Below are 16,463 nucleotides of genomic sequence, written 5' to 3'. Positions count from 1 at the left end.
TTCTCTTCTCTCATTCTCTCTTTGTCCTCTCTTTCTCCTTGTACTTTTCTCTTCCTTCTTTTCTTTCTTTCATTCTTTCTTTCTGTCTTTCTCTTTTTTTTTACTTTTATTGATCTACATGTCCGTTCCTCAAGATGTTTTTTTTCCTGCCACGCAGCCACCAAGCTAAAATGAATTTGAGACACCTGGTCTATAGAGTCAGACTGCCAAGAAACATGAAAATGGCACAAATTTCACGCATTTTCAAGCACTGTAACCCTTGATAACCCAGAAATGTGCCTCACATGCTCTAACCACTGTTCTGCTGTGCTGCCCTGTATATATATATATATATATATATATATATATATATATATATATATATATATATATATATATATATATATATATATATATATATATATATATATATATATATATATATATATATATATATATATATATATATATATGCAGTCAAAAACTGAAACAAACAAACCCGATCATAAAACAAATACAATCCATACAAGTCAGGAAGTTTTCAAACCACAAGCCCTGGATATAGTCTCAGGTATGCCGCATGCTGTTTGTTCGATGCATTGCACACACGTCAGGCACAATGAGGCTGAGTACAAAGCTGCGAAGTGTAGACTGAGGAAAAAATATTACAGTACAGAGAGAACCTGGATGGCTTCTATTTCACAATTGACCTGGAGGGATATGGAGAGGCTTGTAGCTCTTCACATACTACAAGACTACTACCAGCACAATCAGCTCTGCAGACAGTCTGTCTTTCCTTCTTTCTCACTCTTCCGTTCTCTCTTGCTTTCTTTCTCTCTCACTTTCTCTCTGTTTCTTTATTTCTATCCGTATATTTAGTTGGTTTTATACTCTTTAGCTAGCTATCTACTCCCTTTTAGTTTTTTACCTGCTTACATTTCGAGTTAACTATCAAGCTAATTTTTTAGCTATTTAGCAAGCGATCTGGCTAAGTTGCTATTTTTGAAATTTACATCAAACTGGTTACCCTTTGCGCTAATTACTAACAAAAAATAGCTTGTCGCTTGAAAAAGCTTGGTGACCGCTGTTGTAGGCTATATTTTATAACTAGTAAACAACTTAGCGCTTGTTTGTTTCTGACGTAGTATCGTAAAAAATGCCACATACATCGTTCACTCGCGACTGGTGTTGCATCTTTGGCATACCTTTGGTGACTTTGGCTCCTCTTCCTTCGAGAAGACTAAATCCAACAGGTTGAGGCTAGGGGAAGGACAGCTCATCTTGTAAAACATATGCACTGAATATCAAGCACGTAAAACGTGTTAAATTAAAATCTATTTTGGTAAAGGATAAAGAAATATCTATGCGTCTGGTGCAGCATTGAGGCCATTTTTTTTTAGGGCAGCGAAGGCCCAATGGGGTACAGGTAACAACTGTCAACAGTGCTGAAACTCTGCAGGGGCTCACTGTTGGGGTCCTGCTATATTTGAGGGCACATTTTCTGCTTTAAACTCTTAGACACACTTCCTTCTATATGCTGTGATTTACTGAAGCGGGTTGGGAATTAGTTTGCGTACGCAAACTATATTTGTAAGAGGATTTGCTAACCAGGATTTGCGTTAGCCAAACTGGCATTTTTTTTAGTGCAAAATGTTGAAAGAGCCATATTCAGGTTTTGTACATCCTTTTCATGGCCAAATTCAAGCACTTTTGAAGCACTTTTAAGGCCAATTTTTCATTATTTTCTAGTACAGTGGAACCTCGGTTTTCGAACGCCTCTCAGTTCGAACAAATCGGTTCTCGACCAAAAATTTCGAGAAATTCTTGCGTCGCTTTTCGTTCAAAAAATTGGAGTTCGAACGCCGGTACGCTAGGGGCGATGCTGAGCGGCGTACGTGTGTAGATTGCCCCCACCCCTCGTGAAGAACTGTTGTCACGTGAGCGCGCACTTCTTTTTGCTTTCGTATTTAATATGAAATGAAATGAAATGATCTGCATTTATATAACACTTTTCAAGTCAATGACTTCCCAAAGCGCTTTACAATGTGCTCCACATTTCCCAATAGCGGCCTTGTATTGCAGCCATGTAAGACGCTAACCTGCTTATTGGGGGTATTAGGGGTTCAGTCTCTTACCCAAGGCCACTTCGACATGTAACACGGACGAGCCGGGATTCGAACTGGGATCCCTTGATCCCAAGACGAGCGCTCTACCTCCTAAACCTACCTTGCGAAGGTGATTGCGTCATAAAAGAACAATCCCAAAGTCCTTTTCGACACTGTAGCATCGCTTACAAGGCAACAGACTATCCCAGATAGTTCCACCCATTCAGCCCATGACTTAATGGTCTTCTTTACTAAGAAGATTCAAGGCATGCAGGAAGAAATTGCTAAAGACAGTATTAATACAACACATACTAAAGCGCTGAAATCTATAGGTGCACGACATAGTGGATGTCCAGGGAATTTGTCCCGTTTTAGTGAACTGTCACTCGATAATCTTAAACAGATGGTGAATACGGCCAAACCGACGACTTGCCAGTTTGACCCGCTTCAAGGTTCAATTATTAAAGGTATTTTTGGCGTCCTTGCACCTTCAGTTCTAAATATTATAAACATATCACTCTCCTCAGGTGTAGTTCCAGCGGCTTTTAAGTCCGCCGTTATTAAACCCACACTGAAACGACCTAACCTTGATCCAGAAAGCTTATGTAATTATAGACCTGTGTCAAACCTACCGTTTCTTTCTAAAGTACTTGAAAAAGTATTGACACAGCAGCTGAATGATTTCATGTCCGAGAATAATCTTTTTGAATCAATGCAATCAGGATTCAGGGCTAACCACTCTACTGAGACAGCTCTGATTAAGGTAACCAATGATCTCCTACGGGCAATGGACTCTGGCGCATCATCACTTTTGCTGCTGCTGGACCTTAGTGCTGCTTTTGACACAGTGGACCATAACATCTTACTAGAACGGTTGGAAAATGGATTGGTCTCCCAGGAAACGTCCTCTTATGGTTCAGATCCTACCTCTCAGATAGGACGCACTGTGTTAAATATGGCGAAATGACATCTGAGCCCTTTAGTGTTACCTGTGGTGTTCCGCAGGGTTCAGTGCTTGACCCCCTTTCTCTTCATTATTTACATCTTCCATTAGGTGATATTATTCGCAAGTATAATATCAGTTTCCATTGCTACGCAGATGACACTCAACTATATCTCCCGATGGAGGAATCTGCCACACTAAACTGTGCAAATTTGGAGGCCTGCCTCACGGAGATAAAAGAGTGGATGTCACTCAATTTCTTGCGTCTTAACTCTGAAAAGACCGAAATGTTAGTTATTGGTCCATCTAAATGCCGCGACTTATTCTCTAAAACTGCTGTGAACATTGACAAATGTCACATCACACAGAGTGACTCACTTAAAAATGTAGGTGTCACATTTGTCCCCGATCTGTCCTTTCAAACACATGTGAAGAAAATTACTAGAACCGCTTTCTTCCATCTTCGTAACATTGCTAAAATTCGTCCTATACTGTCTCAGTCGGATGCGGAGATTATAATTCACGCGTTTGTTAGCTCCCGTCTCGATTACTGGAATGCAATACTCTCCGGTCTTCCGATGACCAGACTCAAGAATCTTCAGCTGGTACAAAATGCCGCAGCGAGGCTTTTAACTGGGACAAAAAAGTCCGATCACATCACCCCAATTTTGGCTAACCTGCATTGGCTCCCTGTTAGCCTAAAATGTGATTTCAAGGTTCTCTTATAATAATAAGAGTATAATAATACAAAATCATACATGGACTTTCCCCCTTATATCTTTCAGATCTGATTTTCCCCTATGTTCCGGCCCGAAGCCTTCGTTCTGAGACGCCGGTCTTCTGGTGATCCCAAGAGCCAAGAAGTGTTCCGCTGGTTCGAGAGCGTTCTCCATCCGGGCACCGGTGTTGTGGAATACTCTGCCCCCTGAGATCCAATCTGCAACCTCAGTGGAAATGTTTAAAACTAAGCTTAAAACTCACTTCTACTCTATAGCATATGAATAACCTAAACTGCTCATGTCTAATAACCTGTGAAGCCCTTTGAGACTCTTTGTGATTAAGGGCTATATAAATAAAAATGACTTGACTTGACATGTCACACTTGTTTACAAAGACTGAAAGGGCTCTATAGGTCTTGGATAATAATAGAGATCAGTATGGAAGAAAAAAAAAGTGCTGTATGTATAAAAGCTTTCAAACTTAGAGACTGCGTTTCCTTTTTTTTACTGATTTCTGTAAAAAAGGATCACTAAAAAATGATTCCATTTTTTTTCAACGTGTACCTTTTTATTGTGCCACTGATGTGATATCCAAACGTTTTTGCATGGAGTGGTCATATATCGAATCGTGAATTTTCATGCTTCTAAAGCACGCCTAGTGTTGGGTAGGCATGGTTGGAAAGACATGAACTCAACATCTCTTAGGCCTCGGGGCGGGTCTTGGGTTAGAGTTACGTCTGTCATGCCACTTGTCCGCGCTCCGTCCTATCCCAGACCAGCAGGCCCATGTTCTCTCCTCCAGACCTCACTGGTGTCCCCATTGTTCATCATGACCTAGCCCAAGTGTTCAGTAAAAACAAAACCCTTTCTCCCCCCCCCCTCACTGGCCTTATGATTGTCCCATTGTCCCATTGACTTCTTTCCAGGTGCTGTCCTTCCCAAAGGACGGCTCTAAAAAAATCTCCTTCCCAGAGAAGGGGGGAATTGTGTGACTATATGTCCCTGGCCGCAGGTATAATAAGACCATCGTCATCTACCCTCGAGGCAGGCTTCTTTTTTGTGTCAAAGAAGGATGGCGGCCTCAGGCCCGAATTGATTATCACACACTTAATAAAATCTCTCCTTAGTTCAAGTTTCTAGCCTCTAATTCACGACCGGGTGATCACTAAGCTAGACCTCCGCAATCCCTACTACTTTGTCCGGATACGAGAAGGTGATGAGTAGAAGATGGCCTTCAACACCCACTTTGGCGGTTTTTCAAGCTCAGTGACATACTCTGTGACATGCTAAATGTCTTTGTGGTGGTGTACTTGGGTGACATCCTCGTCTTCTCCAGGTCCTTTGAAGACCACCACCGCCATGTCCGAAAGGTTCTCAAGAGACTGCTGGAGAACCGTCTCTATTTCAAGGAAGAAATGCGATTTCGAAGAAATGCAACATCCATTCAGACACTGAGACTTATCTTGGGAATGTGATTTAGAGAGGGTGTATGCGCACTGACACTGCCAAAGTCAATGCAGAGGTGGGTGGCCACACCCCACAGACCAGGCTGAGTCCTGGGCTTCGCCGTTGAGGCTGCCCTCTGCTGTGTCGCTTCCAAAAACCTTTCCCCTTGGGCGACTTACCTTCAATAGATGGAGGACTCTCTCAACGCCATGGAGAGCTCTGCTACTGGTCCCCATTTCAACATTTTCTGGCTTACCATCCTCCTCTGTTTCCCCAACAGGAGATGGGGGCAGATCTTCCGTCCACCAGGGCCCACCGCTGCCGGTGCTGGCGCATCTGGAAGGCTACCCGGGCTGCGCTGTTCCATGCTTCTGAGCGTAGTCGGTACAGTGCCAACTGGCAGAGGGTGCCTGCTCCTGTCTACCAGCAGGGACACAGGGTATGGTTGTTGGTGAGGGACCTGCTACTCCAGATCTCTCGGACTTCTATCCGCAAGTGAATTTGCGATAAGTTGGACCATACACATCCTCAACCCCTCTGCAGTACGGTTGGTCCTCCTTCTTGCTCTCTGAGTTCATCCTGTATTCCATCTCTAACAGCTTAATCTGTTGGCCACCAGCTCCCTGTCTCCCCCTAACCCTACTTGTGTTTTGAACTTAGCTCTTTGGATCATTTACTTAATTACTGCATTGGGCTTCTGTTAAACCATGTCTTCACTCATATGCTTCAATGCTTTATTAGTTCCAAGAAAACAGTGTCTCCAGCTTTCCACTCGCCCCCATCACCTCAAATTCATCTAGTCTTCCCTATTCTTCTGGTCTCCCTTACCCAGTTTTCAGTAAATTCCAATAAATCATGTACTGTGAAATTGTGGTCTTTCAGTCTGTTCCTTGGGTACCTGGCACATTTGGCTACTTATTCCAGTCAAACCCTAATACTATCTATCTCTCTCTCTTTCTCTCTCCACAGTGGGTTGCAGTCTATTTGGCCCACTTGAACTTTGTGATCGTTTGCCACATTTCAGACTTCAAACATAAAGATATAAAGTTGTCATTTATTGTGAAGAATCAACAATAAGTGGGACACAATCATGAAGAGGAACACACTTAATGGATATTTTAAACTTTTTTAACAAATGAAGAACAAAAAAGTGTGTGTGCAAAATTATTCAGTTTCATTGAGTTAATACTTTGTGGCGCCTTCTTTTGCTGCGATTACAGCTGTGAGTTGCTTGGGGTGTGTCACTATCAGTTTGGCACATTGAGAAACTGATATTTTTGCCCATTCCTCCTTGCAAAACAGCTCGAGCTCAGTGAAGTTGGATGGAAAGTGTTTGTGAACAGCAGTTTTCACTTCTTTCCACAGATTCTCAATTGAATTGAGGTTTGGACTTTGACTTGGCCATTCTAATACCTTAATATGTTTTTGGTGAACCATACAATTGTAGCTTTTGCTTTATGTCTTGGATCATTGTCTTGTTGGAAGACAAATCTCCATCCCAGTTTCAGGTCTTTTGTGGACTCTATCAGGTTTTCTTCCAGAATGGACCTGTATTTAGTTCAATCCTTCTTTCCATCAATTTTAACCATCTTCCCTGTCACTGCTGAAGAAAAGCAGGCCCAAACCATGATGCTTGACTGTAGGGATGGTGTGTTGAGGGTGATGAGCTGTGCTGCTTTTACGACAAACATAACTTCTTGTATTGTTGCCAAAAAGTTAGATTTTGGTCTCATCTGAGAGCACCTTCTTCCACATGTTTGTTGTGTCTCCCAGGTGGCTTGTGACAAACTTCAAACAACACTTTTTATCGATATCTTTCAAAATGGCTTCTTTCTTGCCACTCTTCTATAAAGGCCTGATGTAGTATATGACTGATTGTTGTCCTATGGACAGATTATCCCACCTCAGCTGTAGACCTCTGCAGTTCATCCAGAGTGATCACAGGCGTCTTAGCTGCATCTCTCAGTTTTCTCCTTGTATGAGCTGAAAATTAAGGGGGACGGTAGATTTGCAGTGGTGTGATACTCCTTCCATTTCAATATCATTGCTTTTACAGTGCTCCTAAGGATGTTTAAAGCTTGGGAAATTTTTTTTATATCGAAATCCAGCATTAAACTTTTCCACTACATTATCTCGGACCTGCCTGGTGTGCTCCTCATTCTTCATGATGCTCTCTGCGCTTTAAACAGACTATCACAGTGCAGGTGCATTTTTTTACAGAGACTTTATTACAGGTGGATTTCCATTTATCATCGTTAGTCATTTAGATCAACATTGAATCATTCAAAGATCCTCACTGCACTTCTGGACAGAGTTTGCTGCACTGAAAGTAAAGGGGGTGTATTATTTTGCACACCCACTCTTTTCGTCTTTTATTTGTTAAAAAAGTCTAAAATATCCAATAAAGTGTGTTACACTTCATGATTGTGTCCCACTTATTGGTGATGCTTCACAAGAAATTACAGTTCTACAGGGTGTCTCAAAAAAATGTACTCACTCTTTGAATGACAAGAAAACCTTTATTTATGAACATAGAGTGAAGTGAAATAGCATCGAATACATGAGACAATGTAATTGAAGAATAATGTTCGCAAATGTTCAAAGTGATGACCGTTATTGTCCAGACAACGCTGATAACGCGTAAACGTCGCGACACACATAACAAGAGTGAGTACATTTTTTTGAGACACCCTGTATATCTTGGTATCTGAAGTCTGAAACGTGGCAAAAGATCACCAAGTTCAAGAGGGCCAAATAGTTTTGCATGCCACTGTATCTCTTTGTCTTCTCTTTTCTCTTTTATTTTATCTCTTTTATCTCTTTCTGTTATTTTTCTCTGTCTGTTTTTCTTAGTTTTTACTCTATTTTTATTTCTTTCTCTCTCTCTCTTTTTCTTTCTTTGCCCCTCTCTCACTTTCTCCCTTTCTTTATCTCCCTCACTCTCTATCCTTCTGTTTCAGCCCCACTTAAGAGAGCTTTTTCTACCTTGTGGCCACTAAGCTTAAATGAGTTTGACAACCCTGGGTTAACCGTTGCTGCAGTTTCTTATGTCGATTAAAAAAAGGTGTAAGCATTTAGTTTGATTGGAAAGCTACAAAAGGAAAATTGTGAAAGTGAAAATGTACAGAACTCTTGTTTTCGTGGACTGTCGGCCTGCAAACATCGTAAATAATGCCGCACAATCTGTGTTGCACTGACTTCACCGTGCCCCCCTGGACTGGCTCGATGCCTTTCGCCACGCTGTAATTGTAAGTGTTGTAACCTTGTTGTAACCTAAGTCAGTGTTTTTCAAATGGTTAGTCAAGACCCAATAGTTGGATGCGGACCTGTTTTTGGTGGGTCATGGGCCATTTCTCTGGCATAATAATGCTAAAAAAGAAGGAAAAAAGGGGCAATTGCATTCCTTAACAGTAAATGGTTTAATGCCCTCTCCTGTCTCATTTTGTTGTGATTTAGTTTGTTATTTTTCCTTTTTCTGTCTATGATAATGGGTCTGAAAAAACTATAATATTCATAATCTAGTCGAAAAATAAATAATTTTGAAATACGAATATGGTGTACGAGTGTCTGCCATTAAAGAGCTGCTTGAAGGTTCAGTGAATGGTTAAGCCGTTAACGTTTCTGAACAATTTGCCTTAAATCACAATCCAAGATTTACCCAAAGTAAATTCAATATTGCGTTTGGAGAGTAGGATAGATTTTGTCTCTTTTGGAAAGCTAACACATTAAAGTGTTGTCCCCAACTGAAATAATCACCGCAAGTGCTAATAACATTGAGTAATCTGAGTTGAAAAACACGGAAATAAGGGTTTTTTTGTTCAAGGCTGATTTTTTTACTATTATTTTTATTTTTTTATTTCAAAACCCTGCAGATGAGTGTAGCATGGGCATCTTAGCTGTATTTTACATATAGGTAAAGCGGGGCTTTTTTAAAAATTGCCATTTGGCTAAAAACCTCTGAACTTCATATTTTACTTTGGACATTTTTTAGACCTTTGGAAATAGTTGTAATTGTTTGACCTCTCTCTCCAGAAGTCAATCAATGATTGTGCACGAATGTGTGTAGTAATGATGCATAGAAATTAATCACGAGTGGCATTACGCACGTTTGTTTTCGGGTCTAATTTGAATACCCCTCGTACAATTGCATATCGTTCTTTTCATAATTTCATTGGCTAACTAATGTGTCAATCATCATTTGAATCAGTAACTCCTGGATAAATATATTCTGAGGTAAAAAAAGTGATGTTTGTTCTATCAACAGACCCTTATTCAAGAAATTCAAGAGATTCAAATAGATGCATTGTGTTTATTGTTATATGCACAGTAAAGAACCAAGTTCCTGCACAATGAAATTAAATGAAATGAAATGATCTGCATTTATATAGCGCTTTTCAAGTCAATGACTTCCCAAAGCGCTTTACATGCACAATGAAATTCTTACTTTGCTGTCCATACAGTTAGCAGCGTAATAAAACTAAGAAACTATACACATGTACGCATTAAATAATATTACGAATATTTAAAGGTAAAAATACAAGATTACCTCAAGATTAACTCAAGATGAGTTAAGGATAAAGGTGGATGAATACTGTGGACCGTAAAAAAAGCATGCTATTGGCCAAAAGTGGTATCAATCAAAAGGTCAAGGCGAACGGCCATATTGTAAATAATTTTACGAGTCTGATTTTTTTCTGAACGGGAATAATGTGGCGAAACAGACAGATGCAACAAAGACCATCTTGCGATGCAGTAATGCTTTTAGATTGATTTATTTTATCTGACGGCATTATTGTGTGTTTTAGTGGGTGCATCGTTTAAGGTGAATTTCAATATTTTCTCTATTAAGTATTTGCTGCCAATCTTTTACAAGGTTGGGTGTACCCGTAGCTGCAAGATGGCAGACTATCATGTCAGCTTCATCTGAGTGAGCACCATGTTATATGAATACACATTTCTCAACCTAGTAGTATTTAAAAAGTGCATGTCTGCACGGTATTTCATGTATTTTTGCATATTATTCAAAACAATACTGTTTTTTAATGACTGACGTAGATTTATAGTTTTTATCTGTCAAAAATCAAGACGACGAACAACCTCTTTTTGTAATAAACAACACTCACTCTTTCACACACACACACACACACACACACACACACACACACACACACACACACACACACACACACACACACACACAGTCGTACACACCTCACAGATATCCAAAATGTTGTTAAAATTTACAGGCTGAACATTCCAGCATGGTCAAGCAATTAATCAACCGTTGCACATTCTGGTTTCAATTACACAGTGCTTCGCTGAGCGCAATCCTTTGTAGCAGGTTGATTCGGACCACTCGGTCCAGTTATGTGTCATTCGCAACTGGCTGCCATTTTCCTGAGAACAGCGTGCCTATCTTCCTCCAAAAAGTCATTCCTGTTGTTTTGTTTTTTTTGTCTTCCTTTCATTGTTTTTTTTTTCTCTCTCTGGTAGAGTGGCGATAAATTGGTGTTTTATTGCCGCAGATACCTCTCTCCCTGCAGGACTAACAGCTCCCCATGTTAGGGAGCCCCGCCTAGCCCAAACCCGATCCCCTGCCCATCCTCCATTGTGCCATCTGGCCCTGATTAGGAGCTGAGAATAGGGTAGCAGGGCTTGGCCCTCGGCAGAGGAGGCGGAAGAAAAACAAAGGACAAAGTGAAGCGTGGTTGGATAGAGAGGCCTGAAAGTAAAAACATAGCGCAGAATGCAGCTTTTTAAGTGCACATTAAGTGACATACAGCAGGGATGGAAAAGCCAAATAAAAATAAAATACTGCAAATTCTGGACAACAAGCTGCACCTTTTGCTACGTTTTAAACACGGGGAACCAGGAAATCCAACTGTTTACTTAAAACAAAAGATCTCGAGGGCATGAGGCAGGTTATGACGTGATGTGATTTCTGCCAAAGGGCTCAAAAGTAAAGAAATTCAATGAAATGGGGGTATGCAGCAGGAGTAACTACAACTCCCTTTGATAGCCAAATGCCTCGTCATCTAACTAGCGACATGCATGAGTAAGGTTGCGATCTTGGTCGAATCAGCTGGGAAATGTTTAGTAGAGTTAAGTAACTAAAGCTACTTAACTCGCCTCAGTTGTCAATCTCACTCAACTAGCAACTCAATCCATATTGGTCTAGTGTACTGTTACCCAATGCTAAATCTATTCCACCCTGGTCATCCTGGAAGGGGGATTACCCCTTGTAAGGCCCCTTCTCAAGGTTTATTTTTTCGTCACACTGAGGTTTTGAGTTTTTCCTTGCCCTCATGTTGGTTTAAAATCAGGCGATGGTGTAATTGTAATCCTGTACAGTCCTTTGAGACATTTCTGTGATTAAGGGCTGTACAAATAAATGTGACTGGACTTAATATTAATCAAATTGGCATGAGCATGTGTGGAGAAATAATGTACATGATGGTGTATACAAACTCAATCGCATAATCTTAAAACACTTTTTGAAGAAACGAAAGATTTCCCACTTACTTCACAATGACAGCATAACATAATACGAGCGTTAACTGGCTTGCATTTTAAGGAATAATCGATGCAATAAACTGCAATAAGTTTAAAATAACTTGTTGAGTATGTTGGATACCAAATTATTTCCAAGTAATATTAAGTTGTTGTACTGACAGAAAGGCTTTTTTTCATCAGATTTTTTGTACTTTACTGTTTTTCGAATAATATATTTTGGACCAAAAGGTCTTGCAAACCCTAGTTATAGGGTCACTAAATGTGAGAGGATGTGGAAGTAAAGCGACTGAGTGGAAGAAAGAGGAGATCGGAAGGATGATGACTAAAATGAAGGTTGATGTGTTAGCCTTGAGTGAAACAAGGATGAAAGGAAGGGGTGAATTACAGCTAGGAGGTATGTATGGTAGATAGTCTGGAGTTACTGGTTGACATGCTAGAGAAGGAGTGGCTGTGCTTGAGAGTGAAAAAGTAAAGGAAAAACTGGTGGACTGGAAATAGATGTTGTCCAGATTGATGTGGGTGAGGTTAAAGTGGGGTGTACAAATATGGATGTTTATAAGTTCATATGGACCTGGTTCAAAAAGAAGTGCTGAGGAGAGAGGGGAGTTCTGGAAGGATTTGTCCGAATGTGTGGCAAATGCGAAAGAAGGGTGTAAAGTGGTAATAATAAGTGACCTGAATGCTAGAGTGGGTGAAGGTTCAAAATGTGATTGGTAGATAGGGAGTACCAGGAAGAAATGAAAGAAAGTTCGGATACTTTTTGATAAAACAACGGAACAAATTGTAAATACGCCAAAACACCGGAAGAGAACTTAGAGTTATTTGATTGGTTGAGTGAGGGATTGGTGGAGCTATGCAAAAAGTGCAAGCACTCCCTCCCATCTCTCGCCCTACTCCGTCTGCGCCAAAGGTAAGCACATCAGGCCCTCTGTTCTCAGAATGTTGTGACGTTTTTACAAAATAAATCCTTGCATCTGGTTTTGAAACCAATATGTATGACAAAAAAAAAGGGGTCAAAATGAGTTTAACTGATCTTGAGAAAGAGACAAGTTTAAAGTGGTATGTTTGTTGATTTTGGGGCACGGGCTTTGGCATTATTCTCTTCTCATAATTTTTATCAAATCATCAAAAATAAATGTGTTTTGAATGTTTGCCCCTTGTGCAATTGAGTTTGACATCCCTGTTCTAAGGGATGGGCAGGGCAACCGTATGATGAGACAGGGGTAAACCAGTGAAAGCCGTTGGGCCCTGCTGTTGAACAGAAGAGTGTGTTCTGTCACCCTGACCTGAGTGGCAAGGCCGCTTTCTTGTGACTCGTTTTCATCTGGTGTGATGAAAGCTGATCAACTTGGGTGCCAAGGTGCTCAACTTGTTTGGGCATTTAGGTTGGCCATGGTCCAAAAAAATTTGTGTGCGTTTTGTGCTACTTTTTCCCTTTCTTTTAATTTTCTTTGTTTTTGTATGTGTTTGTCTTGCTGTCGGTCACTCCTCTCGAGGCATATGACCTGGGTAGAAATAGAAATTTCTGGTGGTGGTGGTGGGGCAAGGGGTTCTGAGGTGCAGGTCTTGCTGTTGAAAATACATAAATTGGCATAATTCCTGTCTGCCATGTCAGATAATTCAGAATACTGTTTTTTTCCTATTTTAGTAGATAAACGCGTGTTTATATATGTATGTTATATTTATATTACATTTCTATTTTACTATGCATGGAAAAAATGAAAAATGTTGCTCATATTGAACATTCTTTATACTTAACTGGGAAAAAAATATTAAACTATGATGACATAATATCAACAATTGCTTTTTGCTAAAGGCGTTTCTTCTACTTAGGAAACTGCAAGGCAAATGGTCCTTTTTTGTATAGGTTTGTTGGGTTTTAGATATGCAAAGTTATCTAGATATCAAAAACAACAAACTATTTTTACTGCACTTGTTTTTTTGTTTATAATAGAAGAGCAACAATCATCTCTGTCTTCTTGATAAGCAATGGGAATAATGGACTGCGCTTGATTGCCAATTTACGTGCCCCTTTTAATTCTAAATTCAACAGAAACCGTATTTAAAAAAAAAAAACATTGTAGGCAATTGTCTTTTTTTCAATATTTTGTTTGTTCTCTTTAGAACTGTAGACCGTCAAAAAATTGTCTTTACATATTCAACGGTGCGTTTATGCTTTCACAAAACAGTAAATCCTAACATTTCCAGAAGTTGAAAAAAGGCAATATGAGTAGTGAACTAGACCCTTGAAGTGGTCGCAACTCAAACACATTACGCAAATAGTTCATGACCATTTTACACCAGGGGTGGGCACACATCAGCCTGTGGGACACATGCGTCTCGTCAGGCCCGCCAGAAGAAAATGTTAAAGGATTGATTGATGATATGTATTAAATGGAAATTAATTTAAGACGTGAAGATTTTTTTGACCACCCTGTCTCGTGTACCCAGCATTCAAACAGCTGGCTATATCTTTCTTCACTTGTTACTTATCTCATGTTTTTGGTTAGCACATTTGCCTCTAACGAGAAAAGTCCCTGGTTTGAGACGGGGCGGAAACATATTTGCCAGAAAGGGATGGGCGCCACCGGGCTGTACTTGCCCAACGCACAGCACAGGAATTGGTGCACCTACGATCATAGTGGTTAACAGATCCAACCAGCCAACCAATCAACCATTTATTTTATTTATCAAAACATTTGTAAAAGAAACACTTCTTAGATAGCCATATTGGATTTAGAGATTTTCTATGCTCAATTTTTGTGCTTTAAAGGGGACAATATATATTATTTTGCTTTTCATTCTGAGCTGTTCAAAACCAATTTAAATAAATCGTTTATTCTCAAAACAACAAAACTGTTGTCTGCGGGTAGAATTGGCTCTTTTTTAGCATTGCATTTGCAGAGTATTGCAATCAGGCCGGTGTGTTAACAATTGTCACATTTAACAAACATAATTTTCATTTAAAGGTAAACCAGTATAATTGTTACTCAGTCAGAACAAAAAAAGGCGAGTCCTAAGGTTTGTATTCGTTATTACACATCGATTTTTCTGTGCGACGGGGTGGACGAGGTATAACTCTGAGAAATAACAATACCATTAAAAAGCCAGCATGGCAAGTATCAATCATGCTTGCTGTTAATGTCCCTAGCCTATTTAGGCGGCCCCTTTTCCTTTCCTTAATGTCCACCCATCTGTATGCGTTATGTTGTATTCGTGTGTGTTTGTGCAAATTGTGCGTCCTTGTGTTTGTTGCGTATGAGCGTGTGGTATTCAAAGGCCCTTAATCAACAATCGCTGCATCTGGGCCAGATAATGAATGGCATTGTTTATTACCTCACCATTGCACTAAGTGATAAATGCGACTAATGTCGTCATCTGAATGTGGTACTTTCCTTTACTTTTTTTATCTCAAGGAATGATGGTTTTAATGACGTTTTTGGTGGCCCATCAAGGCAATAAAAGCTAAGTTTATGGAGCAATTGTGTTTGATTTAGGTGGTAAACGAATACAAATCTAGCAAATATCTGACTAGAACAGCTAATAAGACGCATAACAAATATAGGTGGGGTTTATTTTGGGGTTACACAGAGGACTAATACTTTAAAATGTATTCAACTATCCTGAGGTGAATTAACATGAAAAAGCAATAAAAATATGGTTTTGAAATGGGTAAAAAAAGTAGGCAAAGTATCGACATGTTTTTTAAAGAGATTTACCCTAGTATTAGGAAGAAAAATGAAATTGAATCATCAATATTGTAATACCAGCTATTTACAATTCTATTTTAACTAATTTAGACACAGATTTTCTAAAAGACACGCAAAAAAATATAATTAAAATAACTAAAACAAAAAGCAAAAGATCAGCAGTCTCTAATATTGAAAGATTGAACGCACTCGGCTTGGCTTTGGAGCAATAAATATCATCAATGAGTATGGTGGGAAAGGTATTCATTACAACAAGGAATGTCCAACAATACAGAAATTATTTTAGGCAGATTTTCTTTTCTTTTTTTTTCTTCTTTTTCTGAGATATTGTGGGTTTTGGATACACTGGACGGTCCTGGATGTAACAAATCCATGTTTGCAAAGAATAATCTCATGAGCTGCCTTCCAGGGGATATATTAAGGAGCTACCCGGGAATTATAGTTTTCGAGTACAGAATATTGTTTTAGACTGATTGGGATTTTCCTGCGCTGAGTATAATTTAAACTATTTATGATATATCCTATCATATCTTGAATCCCAAAAGTTTAACTTTTTCAATTATATGTGCCATGACGTATTTCAGGGAACTGTGGCATACACACTGATACATATTTGTTTATTAAAAATACAATGAGGGGTTACATCAAATTCCAATTCTTAGTTAATGTTTGATCCCTCTGTTGTTTGTTATTTTGTATTGTTACTTGACTTACCTATTTTCTGTGTACATTTCCATGTTATTGTAACTAACTCGGTCCATGAGTAGTTGCCCCTTTCATGATTCTTGACACTAAGCCGCTTGCATTGTCAAAGTTTGTTCTTTGAAAAAAAATATTGAATATACTTTTTCCCGTTCAGTGAAAATTCCTTGATTCCTTGGAACATTGGAAATATCCGTGACCCAGCAGCGAGGTACCTAGGCCAATAATCCAACAAGGGTATTATTCATCACAGAGATTTACATCAAGGTCGCAATAGGAAATGTATTATTTCTTTGGTCTTTACTAAGGGTCTCCAACCTGGTGACTGCATCACCCGGGTGCCCTC

The 16,463-nt window shown here is 39.5% G+C and overlaps 1 pseudogene; it reads left to right on the top strand.

The window, feature by feature from the left end:
• The first annotated feature begins 5,475 nt into the window (after positions 1 to 5,475).
• Positions 5,476 to 16,463, top strand: part of LOC148353453 (uncharacterized) — a 56,207-nt pseudogene continuing 45,219 nt past the window's right edge.

This window comes from Urocampus carinirostris, chromosome 13 (genome assembly GCF_059441175.1).
Source record: "Urocampus carinirostris isolate Australia breed hairy pipefish chromosome 13, RoL_Ucar_1.0, whole genome shotgun sequence".
In the NCBI taxonomy this organism is placed as follows: Eukaryota; Metazoa; Chordata; class Actinopteri; order Syngnathiformes; family Syngnathidae; genus Urocampus; species Urocampus carinirostris.
The sequence above is the reverse complement of the archived record's forward strand: the minus strand, read 5'-3'. Positions and strand labels throughout refer to the sequence as shown.